This window comes from Oryctolagus cuniculus, chromosome 8 (assembly GCF_051225735.1).
Source record: "Oryctolagus cuniculus isolate XC-2025 breed Fujian yellow rabbit chromosome 8, ASM5122573v1, whole genome shotgun sequence".
In the NCBI taxonomy this organism is placed as follows: Eukaryota; Metazoa; Chordata; class Mammalia; order Lagomorpha; family Leporidae; genus Oryctolagus; species Oryctolagus cuniculus.
In genome coordinates this window covers 3,753,041-3,769,284 of record NC_142874.1, presented here as the reverse complement: position 1 = coordinate 3,769,284, position 16,244 = coordinate 3,753,041, and the positions used below count along the sequence as shown (strand labels likewise).

At 42.7% G+C, this 16,244-nt stretch overlaps 1 protein-coding gene and 1 pseudogene across 1 annotated transcript in view; one reads left to right on the top strand and one right to left on the bottom strand.

Annotated features, from left to right (window-relative positions):
• The window catches only part of LOC149124800 (zinc finger protein 39-like), a 750,627-nt gene that overhangs the window by 637,310 nt on the left and 97,073 nt on the right, over positions 1-16,244 (top strand). The window lies entirely within an intron of this gene.
• Positions 249-3,035, bottom strand: LOC127485224 (homeobox protein SIX4 pseudogene; annotated as a pseudogene).

Sequence of the window (16,244 nt, the reverse complement as noted above, 5' to 3'; positions counted from 1 at the left end):
TATCAAGTTCCATGTTCATTTTAGAATGATATTGTCCTCTAAAGGGTACACTTTGCCTTGAGACATTTCATCTGATTCTTTTGTCTCCATCTATTGAAAAGAGATCATTGTATGTGAATAAAAAGGCTACAGTAACCCAGTTCTACTCAATATATTTAAGTGTGATCTTTATGCAGATCCAAAGTCTCTTGAATGCATTTGCTTGCAAAAGTAGTGCTTTCCTTTGAAAGGGTAAATGCTTTGTGTCATCAAGGCTTCAGGAAAACATCTGCCCCTATGCCAAAAAGGAAGGGGAGAGGCACAGGAAGTTTATAATCTTGCATAGCTTCATCCAGCTGGACAGTTTGGAGCTTGGCAAGCTCTTTTTTTTTTTTTTTTTTTTTTGTCTGTTTCTAGATCTTCACACACAGTCTCATTCTTGCCATCTAGGACATGTTCATATTTGGTGTCCAGCATCATTAGGCTGCTCATTGCTTTGTTCTCAGAATCTGGTAAGAAATTCTCTTTTAAGTTAGCTACTGATTGCAGAACCAAATGGTGTTCTACAAAATCCTGGTGCACTGCCATGGAGACGTGGCCCACCTGGTAGGAGGTAGGAACAATTTCCCCCAGGGAAGTCTGAGTCAGAGGCGTGGACAACAGGTCCTGACCAGTAATGGGGAGAAGTTATGAAGAGCTGCATAGTTAGCACTGCTGACAGCCGTCCTTGTAGATTTGCCTGCCACAGGTACAGCCATTGGCTGGTTATCAGCAACGTCAGGGTTGATCTCAGTGGAAGTTAGCAGTGCAGAAGGAGTCAGGGAAAAACTGTGAGTTGGGGACACATTCACCAACGAGAGGCCAGAGGGTGGAGGCCATGCCCCGAAAGATTTTCAAATGGCAGGTTTGCATTTACTGGCGTTCTGTTTGATGGGCATCAACTGGGGAAAGACCAGGCTCCTCTACAAGCCTTCCTGCTTCACAGATCCTACAGTCTGGCCAGAATTAGGAACAGTGTATACCACTGCACTGGGACTGAGAGAGCTCAAGAAAACTTTGCAGCTGGCGCCGTGGCTCACTAGGCTAATCCTCTGCCTGCGGCACCAGCACCCTGGGTTCTAGTCCCGGTTGGGGTGCCAGATTCTGTCCTGGTTGCTCCTCTTCCAGTCCAGCTCTCTGATGTGGCCCAGGAAGGCAGTGGAGGATGGCCCAAGTACTTGGGCCCTGCACTCGCATGGGATACCAGGAGGAAGCACCTGGCTCCTGGCTTTGGATCGGCACAGTGCTGGCCATAGCATGGCCATTTGGAGAGTGAACCAACGGAAAAAAAAAAAAAGACCTTTCTCTCTGCCTCTCCTCTCTCTCACTGTGTAACTCTGCCTGTGGTGGTGGTGGTGGGGCAGTGCGGAAGAAAAGAAAGAAAGAAAACCCTGCCTTGCTGCACTGGAGCAGACTTGCTGGTGAATGTGCTCCTGTCTGAAGTTCTTGAATTTACGGAACTATTACCTGGTGAAGCTGCCACTGAGACAGGAACTGGCCATTGGCTCTGGAATTGGGGATCTGGACAATGCCATACTGTTTAACTTGCACTGGGCTAGTGAAAGTCACCGTAGAGTTTCCCTCCAGGGAAGTCACTGTTTGAATATCTTCTCTTTTCACTGCCTGGGAATGACACAGGGGCACTGGGGCTGTAGGAGGTGGTGGCTGCTGAATTGGCTGCAGAACTGTGCAGCACTTTGAATTCCTTCACATCCTGGGAGGTAGGCCCCAGGATGTACATCATGTGGATACCATTGCTTACAATGCTGGTTTACATGTTTGGTGGGTTCAAGGACACTGTCTGTGTGTTTCTCACATTTAATCCATTTAGGATGACTCCACTGGGTCCCTGGATGAAAGAGTTACCAGTAAGGAAAACAGGTGAAGTACTTGTAGGTACTCAGCTTCCAGTTAACAAAACCCAGAAGAGCTTAACCATATCTTAGCATTTCCAATTTGTTGCATGTACCTGGGCTCCACGTGACTGGACAAGCTGAGGTTGGTGACACCATTGGAGGAACCCAGGAGAGGGTGAGGAGATAGAGCCTCCTGTCCTTTGCTGGACTCATCTTCGGTGCTGGGATTGCCATCTGACTCACTTTTGGACTGGGTCTCTGACGGGTTCTGGTCGCGCTGCCAGCAGTTCTTGAACCAGTTGCTGAGCTGGGTGAGGGAGAAGCTGGTGATCTTGGCCAGGTCTGCTTCTTCACGGGTGAGGCGAGGGATTCTGCTTGTAGAGTCCTGAGCGCACTGCGTGACTTCTCCTTGAAGCAGTACACCGTCTCCTCCCAGTCCCAGATGATGTGGGTCAAGGGGGATTTCCTGTGCAGCCGGTAATTGTCCAAGGCGGCCAGCGGCCGGCCGCGGGCTCTCTCGGTCCGGTGTAGCGTGCCTTGTACCAGAGCTGCTGCAGCAGCGGGTCGTTGGCTCTCCAGGATGCTGGAGAGCTCCGGGTAGATGCCCTGGTGGAAGGCCAGGAGCGCCCGCTCCTTCAGCAGACTCTCCTTGCCTTGTAGCAGGTCGCTCTGGGGCAGGGACCACAGGAACCAGGCCAGGTGGTCCAGGTTGCCCCACTGCTGCAGCACCTCGTGCACACACGCGCGCCATGGTCAGGCGAGAAGGCCAAAGGGGTCTGCGCGCCCGCGGCGGTGGCGACAGCGGCGGCGGCGGCGGCGATGGCATGGTGCTGGCCCAGAAGTTCCAAGTGGAGTTGTAGTGGATCGGGCACCGCTCTGCTCATCGCCGCCGCCGCTGCCGCCACCGCTGCCCCATGTTCTGTGCTCGCCCTGGTGGCGGCGGCTGCTGAGTCCCGGGGCTCCAGAGGGAAAGGGGCTGGAGCTGGGGTGGAGGGGGCGGTGTGAGCCCCGCCGCGCCCCCACCACTTCTCAGTGCCCCTCCTGCCCTTCTGACGTGCTTTCCATCCCACTCTCCTGCTTGATGTCCGCCGCACTTGCGATCAGGATAGCTGCTAGAGCATAGTGTAAACGGGTAGCTGCTTCCTGCAGTTCCCCCCTCATTTGATCTATTTTTCCTGTACTTGGAGAGTGAGGTCTCTGCCTGGTCCCTTCCAAGGATGGGAAGGAACAAAATGCCATCATGGCAGTAGAGTTCATAAAGCGGATATGTTCCTGAAAGCATTCCTCCAGCCTTGGCAAATGGTGGTGACCGGAGCAAAGGACACACACACACAGAGACACATATACAGAGTTGTTGGAATTATGATGGCATTTTTTTATATTTTAAAATAAATTTGGAGGAATTAATGCCTCAAATTATTGAATTTTCTTTATTTTTTTTAATGTCAGGGTGAAATACAGAGGAGAATATAGAGATAAATCTTCTATCTGCAGTTTTGCTTTCCAAATATTTGAAATACAGCTGTGTAAAGCCAACACACACATACACACACACACACACACACAAATCTGTCTAGCTCTCCCACGTGGGTGGCAGGACCCCAAGCATTCAGTGTGTTATCTTTGCCCCTTAGACACATTAGTAAAGATCTGTATCAGATGTGGAGGTGGGATTTGATCTCAAGTAGTCTAATATGGGACATTAGCACCCCAAATGGCAACTTAACCCACCGCATGGCAATGACCACCCCAACACTGAGTTTTATCTTCAAGGTATGTATTATAACTTTCCACTTCTTGGATCTTCTTTATATACAACCAGTAATATTTTATTTTTCATGGTATGAGGTATTACATAACATTTGTTATTTGTCCCCAAGTATTTTATATTTTTAATGCTTTTGTAAATAGTTTTACTTCATTTAATTTGTTCCTAAAACAAATTTCATTGAATTTTGCATGATCACCTTCCTTCTTGAGGTTTTCCCTAATACATTGAATTTATTTTATATTTTTCCAAATATTCTCTTATCATGATCCTAAAATCTTTTGAGAAAAAGATAACACTTAAATTCTGATATTAATGTGTCCTTATGTTTCAACTTTTAATTTTTCTATTGTAAGCAGGTTGACATTTTATTTATATTCTGTTGTGTTCTCTATGAATTTGGTTGTGCTTAATATGGGGTTATTTTCCAGTTTCTAAAAATTATATATTTTAATTTTTTAACTGAGATAAAAAGTATAATATTTATGAATAAAAATAAAATTATATTTTTATTTATGGGATACCATGTGCTATTTTGAAACATACATTGCATAACATTCAAATCAGAGTGAACAAATCTAACTCTTCAAACATCATTTCTTTTCTTTTTTAAAGATTTATTTTTTGTTTGAAAGGCAGATTTACAGAGAGACAGAAGCAGAGAGACAGAGTTTTTGCTTATTCAGTGGGTTGAGGAGACTGACCTAGGCCCTAGTATCTGTGGAGTGCACCATTGTGACAGGGCCGGTTCCATGATGTCACTGTTGTCCAGTGCCCCTTCCTCTATGCTCTCCTGCAGTTAGAGGAGACTGGTTTGTTGATGAGTTACTGACTTGGGGTTTGTTTTTTAGTTCAGGAAGTTAATTCGGCACAGAAGGATAATTTCAGGACCCCTGTGACTATGACCCGCCTTCTTCATTTCCTGATGAATTGGGACAGTCAATCCAAGGTGGGTGGCCCTGATTTCTCCTGGTTGCTGTGGAAGGTGTTATTTACTGTACTCTCAGTGGTGCCCATTGTATGCTGAGTATGAATACAGTTGTTTCTGACTCCTGGGATGGGTGCAAATTTCCCCTTTATATGGGCCTGTGGAGGTACATGAGTCCTTAGGGAGGCACTGCAGTCAGCACTGATCTCAGTGCTGTGGGTGCACCAGACTCATAGGCTTCATGACCTGTAATGGAGTGGGGATGGCCCTTCACGATGGAAAATGTGGCCCAATTTGTGTGAGGAGCGGTCTTCTTGTGTGCCAAGGGAGTTGGACAAGGATTCTGATACTCCCTTTGTCTCTGTCCTTTAAATTAGTCACCTTTCTGGGAACTGGATTCCAGGTGCCGTACACCTGTCTGTGGATCTAAATCTTCTTTTGATGAAATGGACAACTATTCCTCTATGAGGAATAGTTCCCTGTAGTCATCCAGTACTGCTTTATGTACAGATTTTTGTCTTGCAGCTTTTAGCAGCTGTGAGCCCTGAATATGGTAGGCAAAGGAGTGAGTAGACACCATAGCCAAGGATGAGCAGTTACAGACCTGGATACTGCATGAAGGAGGAAGGACCCAACCTTGTGCTGTGCTTGTGGACACAGGGCCTTGGGATCCCTCAGAACAGACAGACCGCCCTGCTTCCCCAAGACTCTGTGTGCCTCTGGTCATTCACCTGATCCCCCTGTTGGTTGCAGCGCTGCAAAGGAGGGAAGCAGGTGGGGCCTAGGGAGGAGAAGGATGTGAGCCTCTGCCTAGTCATAGACGGGTTGGGGGTCTTGCAGTGAGCGAGCCCTCTGTCTGCATCTCATCCTAGTTGTGAGACTAGAAACACCTGCCTTGAGATAAGACAGGTCTCCACAAGGTTGGGACCCTCCTTCTGGCTGCCATCACAGTGCTCATCCTGGTGAACATTAGATTAGAGCTGACTGACCCGGTGAGTGACCCAGGGTGACTGGCTGGGATGGAGCTGGATATGAGGTTTTTGTGGTTTATGCAGGGCTGAGGCCTCTTCTGCAAGAGGGGAGGGTCATTCTGAGGATCTCACCCTGTGTCTGATATAGCCAGCCTTTTCCAGCACCATTATAGAGGGTGTGTCACAGGGTTAAAGGAATCTATTTCTTAATCATGGCCAGTGGTCAGAAGGGGTCCAGTGGGTCCCTGAGTCTCAAGGGGTCAGGTTAAGTCTCTTAAGGAAGGGCCCAAGGGGAGTCACCATTTTGGGAGAAATATGATCCAGAGAACAAGAATTTCAGAGCAGGCTTTGAAACTGTGCTTAAGAAACAAACAAACAAGTAACTCTTCTTCCAAACTGAGACTAGAGTCAAATTATGCAGGTTTCCAAAGCCTGGTGTTTTCCTGGTGTAGGATGATGGAATCATTACAATATAAGATGGAGGTGTCTTCTAACTTGATGTAGGCTTATGGGGAAGCTTTAGGTTGTTTTCCCTGATGTTTGTGCATGGGTGCGTACCTGTGTTATGTTCCTACTTATCCTGAAACCTTCAGTATGTTCTTGGTAATTGTAAATCCTGCTGTGAGGTGTTTTGTGGGAAGCTAGGTGAACTACAGTTGTTTAGCTGACTGGAAGAGCAATGCAACTTCCTACCTGAGACAAACTGTGGTCACCCTGAAAACCATCTAGGACACTAGGACAGTTTGAGAGACAACTGCATACTCATGGGGGAAACTGTGAGCATGATGGTGGCAATGTCTTAAGATTCTGTGTCCCCACTCAATGTTGTAAATGAGGAAAGACAAGAATCAGAAGGATGCTGGGAAACTCAGATACAGCTTAGGTAACCATCAACAGGAGCTAAATCCTAGCAATTATGGTGCATGATCTTGACAAGTAATGGTTCAAAAATCATAAAAAATAAGAAAAGCTATATTTTAGCAGATAGGGGATGCACAATAACCTATGAGTCTTTTGAGTTTAATGAATAGATGTGTTGATATGACTTTAGGTAAGTAAGTTTTTATCACCTGAACTAATGGTTCCATTAAACATAGAACCTGTTATGAATTCAATAAAATGCTAATAAACATGTGCTAATTTCCAATCTGAAGTATTTTTCTATTTGTTCTCATGCCTCACAGTGGGCAGCATGATAAAATTGTCTCAACTACACAAATATCAAACAAACATGAATTCATTTGTTTTAAATTTGTATTTGCTTGAAAGGCACAGAAAGATACAGAGAAATATTCCATCCTCTAGTTCATTTCTCCAAATGTTCACAACAAATGCTAAGTCGGATCAAAGTCACAATCAGAGGAACTCAATCAGTGCATCTCATGAAAGGAACAAGCACCCAATCACTTGAATTATCACTTGCTGCATCCCAGAGTGTACAACAGCAGAAATCTGAAGCAGAGTCAGGATGTAAACCCAGGCATTCATGTATGAGATGAAGTAACACCAAGAAGTGACTTAACATGTGTTCCAAATACCCACTCAATGATGAGCAACATAAAAACATGAGGCCATCCTATAATAGCAGACTGATATGTTGCACAAGATCAGGCAAGATTAGGCAAAGGTGGCCTAGATCAGCAGCACTGTCCACCGGACCTCTAGTATCAAAATTCACTTCTAAAATATGTTTTTTTTTAATTTCATGGCACCAAAGCAATTAGGGTTGCCACCTTTATCAAATAAATGATACTGGAAATTTTTTTCTAATTAGATACATAATTTTTTTCTAATTGGATACATATGCACTGAAGGAAAGTTTTTTGAATACCCATAGTTATTAAACACACAACATTAGCATTTTAGTCTAAAACACTGAATACACACTGGAGTAATGTTAATAACTCTGAGAACTGATTTTCAAATTTGATTTTGTAGAAGCAATTATACGATATCCATGTCATGAATCACTTTTCCATTCTTAATCTTATGTAGCATATCTTGATCTACATCTATTTTCTTACAGAAAGAGCTTTATTATATGTTTTATTCTGTTCTCCAACAACTACATATCATGTTCTCACTTTTTCTCATACTGAAAGAACATTTACCAAAATCTATTTGCAAGAATTTAATTTTTTAAGTTTTATATTTCATTTAAAAAATAGTCATGACAAACAGCTAAACAATTATACACCTCAAATCAAAATTACTTTGGCAGGGATTCCAAGGTGGCAAAATAGGGAAAGAGCAGACTACTCTAGGGAAGATGAAAATAAAAAAAAAGTAGAGAAAGTGCATTCTCAGGGGTGAGTTGGAGGGAAAACTGCAGTGGAGATGCTGAAGAAGGAGGAGAGACATTGTGGATCTGTGTGGAAGGCGCAGATATACAGCAATGAGCATGGACATAGCACACAAACACAGAAGCTGAGAACTGGAGAAAGCATCAGCTTTGGAGAGTGAGGTGAGATCAGACTGCAGTGCCCCAGGCTACTGGTGATATAGCTGGAGTGAGAGCCTAGAGGGTCTACATTTTGAATCTTGCCTGGTGCCCAAGTGGAAGGAGATGCACACTCACCCAGGAAAAAAAAGGGGCAGTATTCTTTCTACTCATCTCAGCTCCCCGCTAACAACAGTGCCTGCACTCAGGTGAAAGAGGGTGGGTGTCATTTTGTACATAAGTATGTAGCAGCTACAGCAGCTCATCTGTGCTTGCCCAGCAACTGGCAAGGACTGATGCCATTTTGCCAGCTCTCAGCAATGAGTACAGTTACGGTGCCATTCTGACATCTGTACTGGCTGCAGAGACTCTTGTATGCACCCAGTAACTGCTGGGGAGAAGGCATTATTTTGAAAGAAGTAAGGCTGCAGCCAGCATTTATTGTGCATGTTTGGGATTCAGGGATTTTACCAGAGGGAAAGGTACATGTTCTCTACAGACTTTGAGTCTGTTGGGATGATTGACAGGGGGCTGGGCACCCATGTACAACTGTGAGGTGCCCCCAGCCTTTTAACATATCACTGACTCTGGGGCTCAAATTGCCTAGGCAGCATACTCACATGCAGCTGGCTCTGGGAACATCTCAGCCTCTCTCTGACTAGGACCAGGCTAGTGGAACAGAGTGGATCCTCTGCACAAATGACTGTGGTTGTCCTGTGGGCTGACACTGTGCATTCTGTGACCACTTGAGTGGGTGCACCGTGTTGCTGGATTTCTGGGCAATCCCTGTTTACAGATCCACACATTCTGAGCTCCTGATTGGGGTGGGACATCGCAGCAGGATCTATGCTCATCCTAAGGACTATGAAGATCCTTTGTGCAGTTCATGCATCTGCATGGGTGAGGGTTACACCCTGAGGCCCAACACCCAGGCACTGATCACTTTAGAAGAGAGGAGGGGAGGGGAGGGTGTGATGATGCCAACATAGGTGATCATCCTCTCCTCTCTGTTGACAATAAAGAAGATGTAACACATCCAACATGGGTTACAGGATGGGATACTCACCCCATCCTGGAGCACAGACTAGAAACCCCAGTCCACACCCAGCTCAAGCATCTGGATATTCACTAAAAGAGCAGATGCTCCGCCAAGCCACAGGGGCATAGTTGAAAAATAAAAGCCATCAGAGGAAAGATCCAACAAGTTTCTATACAAATGCCTAAAAATATAGTAAGAAACAAGAACAAGGGAGACAACATGACTCCCCAAAGGAATACAAAGATACTCCAATATTAGTCTTTGAAGATTAAGAGATTGATGAAATGCCTGAAATGGAATTCAAACAATTGATGAAAGGATTATTCAGTGACAATAAGAAAAAGTTCAAAAATTAAAAAAATCCATAAATGACATGAATGAAAACTTCTCCCATCAAATTGAGATTTTGAGTGAAATCAAAATGAAATATTAGAAGTGAAGAGCTCAATATGCAAAATAAAAATTAAGTGGAAAGCCTTAACAACAGACTGCTTGAGGTAGAAAAAATAATTCCCAAGCTTGAATAAATCATTTGAAACTTTTCAGTGAGAACAACAAAAAAAAGGAGAAGAAATTAGAAAAATTGAAAACAGTGTTGGAGACTCTTGGGATAACATCAAAGGACCCAGCATTTGGGTCTTAGGAGTTCCTGACGATATGGATAGATAAAATGTATTAGAAAACCTATTTAGTGAAATAATTACAGGAAACTTCCCTAATTTAGAAAAAGAAAGGGAACTCTTAGTAGATGAGGCACACAGATCTCTTATATAAATGACAGGAAGTGATCTTCACTGCAGCACATTGCATTCAAACTTTCAACAATAAAACATAAAAAAAAAATTCTAAAATGATCATGAGAGTAACACCAGATTGCTTTCACAGGGTCTCCAATTAGACTCACTTCTGAATTCTCATCAGAAACTCTGCAGGCTAGGAGAGAAAGGAGAGACATAGTCCAAGTCTTATGGAAAAAAGTCAACCTAGTGTACTATACCCTGCAAAGCTATCATTTATGAATGAAGGTAAAATAAAGACCTCCCCTTACAAAACTTGCTTAAGGATGTGCTACAAACAGAAACACAGAAAGATAGTCATCATTATGAAAGAATGTGAAGGAAGTGAATATATAAATGAAATATGAAACAAACAATAGGTATATTCATGAAAAAAATGCCAAGGCCAAGTTGTTACCCTAATGTAAATGGCCTGAAACCCTCCAGTTAAAAGGTACAGACTGGTTGAATGGATTGTAAACCAAAACCCATTTATTTGCTGCCTACAAGAATCACACCTCAACAATGAGAAATGCAAATTGAAAGTGAAAGGATGTGAAAAGTAATTCCATAATAATGGAAAATGAAAAAGATCTGTTGTGGCCATCCTGTTATCAGACAAAATAGACTTTTACCAAAATACTGTTAAAAGATTCAAAGAAGGACACTATGTAGTGATTAAGAGATTGATTAAACAGAAGATGAGATAATAATAAATGTGTATGAACCCAATGCCAAGGCATCTGGCTATTTAAAAGAAAGGTTAATGGATCTAAATGGATCCATAGACTCCCATAACATAGAATCAACACTCACTTTTCTCAATGGGCAGATCAACTAGACAGAAAATCAACAACAAAAAATAAAACGACAGAGCTAATTGATATTGTAGATATGACATTAGAAGCCTAAATGATATCTAAAGAGCTTTTCATTCCACAGTTGGAGAACACATTCTTTGCATCATTGTATGGAACTTTCTATAGGATAGAGCATATGCAACATTATAAAGCAAGTCTTAACAATTCAATAAAAATCTTAATCATACCATGCATCTCTGACCAAAATGCAATGAAGTAGGAAATTAACAACTCAAAAATCTCTAGAACATATGCAAACACATGCATACTGCAAAACATGTACTTGAATGAACAGTGGGTAATACAATCAATAAAAAGAGATAAAAAGAGAGAATGAAGATAATACAACATATTAAAACTTATGCGACACAACAAAAGCAGTGCTAACAGGAAAGATTAAAACAATTACTGCCAATATCAAAAAATTGGAAAGATAATTAAGCTTTCAATATATCTAAGGGACATAGAAAAACAAAACAAACCCAAAATTGGTAGGATGAAAGAAATAATTAAGATTAAAGAAGAAATAAAAATCACTGATAAACCATTGGGAAAACTAACCAAAAAACAGGGAGAAGACTCTAATCAAGAAAATAAGAGATGAAAAATGAAAGTAGCATGATACATCAGGAATAAAATAACCAGGAATTACACAAATAACTGTATGTCAACCAGGAAGAACTGGATAGATTCATGCACATATACAATCTAAAAAAATTGAGTCATGAAGACACAGAAAACTTAATCAGACAAAGAAAGAAGACAGAGATTGAATCAGTAATAAATACCCTCCCAGGAAAAGTCGAGGACCAGATGGTTTAACTGGTAAAATTCAATCACACATTGAAAAAAGTACTAATTCCAATTCTTCTCAAGTTATTAAAACCATTGACAGTGAGGGAATCATTTCAAACTCCTTCTATAAACCAAACATAACCCTAATTCCTAAGCCAGAAAAAGATACACAAAGAAAGAGAACTATAGACCAATATCTCTTGCGAACATAGATGTAAAAATCCTCAACAGAATACTAGATAATCAACTCAAAAAACACAACAGAAAGATCATCCACTCCTACCAAGTGAGGTTTATCCCTGGTATGCAGGGATGTGTCAACATTCACAAATCAGTAATTATTATACATTTCATCAAAGAACTTTAGGACAAAAACTATACGATTATTTGAGTAGACACAGAGAAAGCATTTGATAAAATACAGCATCCTTTTATGAAAAACACTTTAAGCAACTTGAGTACAGAAGAAACATTTCTCAACATAGGAATGGCAATTTATAACGAACCACAGCAAGCATCTTATTGAATGGAGTAATTTCAGAAGCATTCCCACTAAGATACCACTAAGGAGTTGCCTTGGTTTGTTCCCTTGTGTTCTCTATTTGAAGAGACATTAAATGCCATGTACTTGATCTAGAACCAGTGTTGTGGATTGGACCACAACAAGTGCACTGTCCTGTAGTCCTGGAGGCTGCAGGTCTGTGCTCAGGCTCAGCAGGGCTGGCTCCGACTGAGGGCTGAGGGGTGCTGTCTGTTCCAGGCCTCATTCTAGTTTCTGGTGAGTTCCTGGCAGTCTGTGATGTCCTAGCTTATGCACTCAACACCTTGACCTCTGCCTTCACGTTCACATGGTGTTCTGCCTGTGCCCATGTCTGTCTCCAAATATCCCTTTTAATAAAGACATCACCCATATTGGATGTTGGCCCACCATGCTCTAGTATGACCTCATCCTAACTAAGAAGATAATAATACTCTTTCAATAAGGGCACAGTTTGAAATATTGTGGGTCATGATTTCAACACAGGAATGTCAGTGTGAGGGTACACAAGCCTTGCAAATTATGGTATCCTCTCTGTTCTTTCGTGCTGCACACAAGCTAGAAAAGGTGGAGATGGAGGAAGAATAGCATCTCCATATGGTACTATGAATGAAACAGAATAGACCATGTCTAGGACTGCCCTGAGTAAGCTGAATTGAAAACATGTAGGTTCCACAAATAGGTATAAACTCTAATTTTCCAGAATGTTACTTTAAAAAAATACCTGGACAGGCATATAGCCTAGTATTTAAGATGCCTGTTAAGAAACCTGTGCCCTGTATCAGAGTGCCTTGATTTGATTCCCAGCTCAAACTCCTGACTCCAGCTTTCAGCCAATGCATGGCCTGGGAAGGAGTGGCTGATGGGTCAAGTACTAAGGTCCCTGCCACTCACATTGGAGAACCAGAAGGAATTCCTGGCTCCTAGCTTTGTCCTGGTCCATTGCTGGCTGTTGCAGGCATTTTGAAAGTGAACCAGGCCGGCGCCGCGGCTCACTAGGCTAATCCTCCGCCTTGCGGCGCCGGCACACCGGGTTCTAGTCCCGGTCGGGGCGCCGGATTCTGTCCCGGTTGCCCCTCTTCCAGGCCAGCCCTCTGCTGTGGCCCGGGAGTGCAGTGGAGGATGGCCCAGGTGCTTGGGCCCTGCACCCCATGGGAGACCAGGAAAAGCACCTGGCTCCTGGCTCCTGCCATCGGATCAGCGCGGTGCGCCAGCCGCATCGCGCTGGCCGCGGCGGCCATTGGAGGGTGAACCAACGGCAAAGGAAGACCTTTCTCTCTGTCTCTCTCTCTCTCACTGTCCACTCTGCCTGTCAAAAAAAAAAAAAAAAGTGAACCAATGGGTGGGAGCACACTCTGTCTTTTCTCTCTTTTGTCTCCCATTTCCCTGCTGGCTTCCTTTCTTCTTTTCTCTCTCCTGCTCTAACAAATTAATAAAAACATTTTTAAAAATTGATAAAGGCAAACCATGTTAGGGCTAAATAGGCCAAGATATTATCAGGGTGGAGGATGTTGCCCTAATACCAGGTGAAGATTCAACAGCATTTTCAATAAGGCCTTGGTCTGCCATGCAGAGCTCTATAGATGTGTATAGTATTCTCATACTTCCATAAAAGACAGACATATTTAACTTAGAAGCATGTACAGCAGGTTATACTTGTACTTCTAAAGGGAAAAAAAAATCTCAAAACCTATTCAATTCTCTCCACAACCTAATGGGTTGTTGTGCATCACTTTGGGATACCTGTGTGTACTTTTTGTCAAGATTTTATTTATTTGAGAGGCAGAGTCACAGACAAAGGGAGAGACAGGGAGAAAGGTCTTCCATCAGCTGGTTCACTCCTGAAATGGCAGCAACGACCTCAGCTGGGCTGATCCAAAGCCAGGGCCTAGAATCTTCTTTTGGATCTCCCACATGGGTGCAAGGGCCCAAGCACTTGGGCCATAACTACTGCTTTCCAAGGCCAAAGTAGAGACCTGGATAGGAAATGGAGCAAGACACAAAGCGGTGCCCATATGGGATGGCAGCACCATAGGCATTGGCTTGGTCTAACCCCACTGCTCCAGCTCCCCCATGCATGTACTTTGAGGCTAGTTCCTAAATAGCCTTCCTCTAATTACACAAACATGGTTTCCTGCTTCTGTTCCTTTATCTTATCATTCGTCCTCAGCGTGAATGGCCTTCCCATCTACCCTGCCCTCACCCATGACACAGCCACATCTCCTGTCACAGATGAAGTTGCCCAGCCCAGTTTATCAGCTATGGTCAACAGAGGAACTCATGTAAGCAACTCATTTGCCAGTTTATTGATAAAACTTGGAATGCTGGTTGTGCCCCAGTATTTGTTAAGGTTGGTTCTTATTTACATTTTTAGGCTTTGTGTTTCTTGAGACTTAATGCTGGTTCCATAAAAGTTCCAAAATATCTTTAATTTAATCCATTGAAGAAATTGTTCTTTTTAAATTATGTTTTAGCATTCAAAATATTGCAAATAGTTTAGAAAACAAGAAGTAAAACCATTTTAAAACACAGTGCTCCCACAATTACCATTTTTATGGTGATATGTTTTCTATCTCTTCTTATTTAGCTCAGCCCCTTTATACTGCTGCAGTCAGTTACACTTCCATCACCCCCTAGGCTACTCAGCAGAAACATTCCACTATTTTGTAACATCATCATCTTATTTAATATGATCACGGGTACTGATCCTGTGGTTTAGTTTGTGTACAACACAAAATGGGAAAGTAGGGGCTGAAATACTTCCTGTACCCTGCTCATCAAAGCATCCACCCTGCCTGTGGGCCTTCTTCTTCACAAAATTGGCACATTTTATTGCATGAATGTGCTGTCCACCTGCTCAGCCAGCTGCTTGTGGGTTGTCTAGTTACAGGTGATGCTTTATTCAAATTCCCCTATTAGCGAAATGCTTCTCTGAAATGAATAAATGAATAATGTGCTTTCATCTAGTAATGGACTCATGCAAGACCCTCCTCCAACTGGACAATCCATGGCTTGTTTCACCATTCTTAGGCAGAGAAATCAGTTTTTCCAATGTAATGACTTTGGGGTTAAGATCTGTCTCCATAGATCTTTCTTTGGGTTATTATTACTAGTTTTTGACAGGCAGAGTTAGACAGTGAGAGAGAGAGAGAGAGAGAGAGAGAGAGAAAGGTCTTCCTTCCATTGGTTTACCCCCCCAAATAGCTGCCACTGATGGCAAGCTGCACTGATCTGAAGCCAGGAGTCAGGTGCTTCCCCTGGTCTCCCACACAGCTGCAGGGCCGAAGCAATTGGGCCATCCTCCACTGCCTTCCCAGACCACATCAGAGAGCTGGACTGGAAGAGGAGTAACTGGGACAGAATCCAGCACCCTGACCGGGACTAGAACCCGGGGTACCAGCACTGCAGGCAGAGGATTAGCCAAGTGAGCCGCGGTGCTGACTTCTTTGGGTTATAAATAAAAACTAAAGTACCAAGAAACAATCAGATGGGAAACACATTATGTAATATGAATATAAAATTTCTGGATTCTGAATTATAACAAAAGGCATTGATCTTGTTCTCTAGGAAGATGATTGAGCAGCTATGGTTGACATGCTCACTTTTAGTGGCTACAATAGGGAAAGGGGTACAATGTGCCTGCTTGCAATAGTCCCTCTAACTGTGTTCCTGGCATCCCCAAATGAGTAAGGGTCCAAGAAAGGCTTCAAGGTAATGGGATTAATTATGTATTTAAATAATTTATTTGCAATAATCTGGGAAATATAATCTACTGGTGAGTTATGCCACTTCTTCATTCTTTGTTAATAAAACTTGAGAAGGAGTGTTTATTCCTAGTACCTGGTATTAAACAAAATCTTTACTTCCAAGGGAAGTCACTAACCAGAATGTGAGTAGTTAGCTCCACTTTTGATTCATGGATTGCAGGAAGGAACATATGATTGCTGATAAAATACAGAATTCTGAGTTAAATTTGAATTTCAAAGAAACAACAATCTTTTGGCACACGTATTTTATGAGACAAACTCACATTAAAAAATATTCATTGCTTTGATGAAACTAAACTTACCAGTATATCCTGTATTTTTTAATTTAATGAATCAGGCTAGAATGAAAGAAAGAATTTCATTGTGATTAAACAAGAGTGCATCAAGCAAGCAGACAAAAAGCCTGTCATTGTGGGCTGTATTGTGACATAGCACATAAAGTTGCTGCCTGCAATGCTGGCATCCCGTATGGGTGCTGATTGTGTCAT